Raw genomic sequence first — 248 nt, forward strand, 5'->3', positions numbered from 1 at the left:
GGGTGTGGCTCTGTGGTAGAGAAGAACCAAAACAGAAATTTTAATACATTTAAGATAAAACTTCGTAACCAGGGGTCGTGGTGGATGCCTTTAATCTCAATACCTGGGAGAAAGAGGCAGGCAGATCTCTGTCTAGCCTGATCTACAAAGTGAGTTTCAGGATAGCAAGTACTATACAGAAAAACCTTGTCTCAAAAAAACAAAAAACAAGCCGGGCGTGGTGGTGCACGCCTTTAATCCCAGCACTC

This window comes from Mus pahari, chromosome 2 (assembly GCF_900095145.1).
Source record: "Mus pahari chromosome 2, PAHARI_EIJ_v1.1, whole genome shotgun sequence".
NCBI classification, from domain to species: Eukaryota; Metazoa; Chordata; class Mammalia; order Rodentia; family Muridae; genus Mus; species Mus pahari.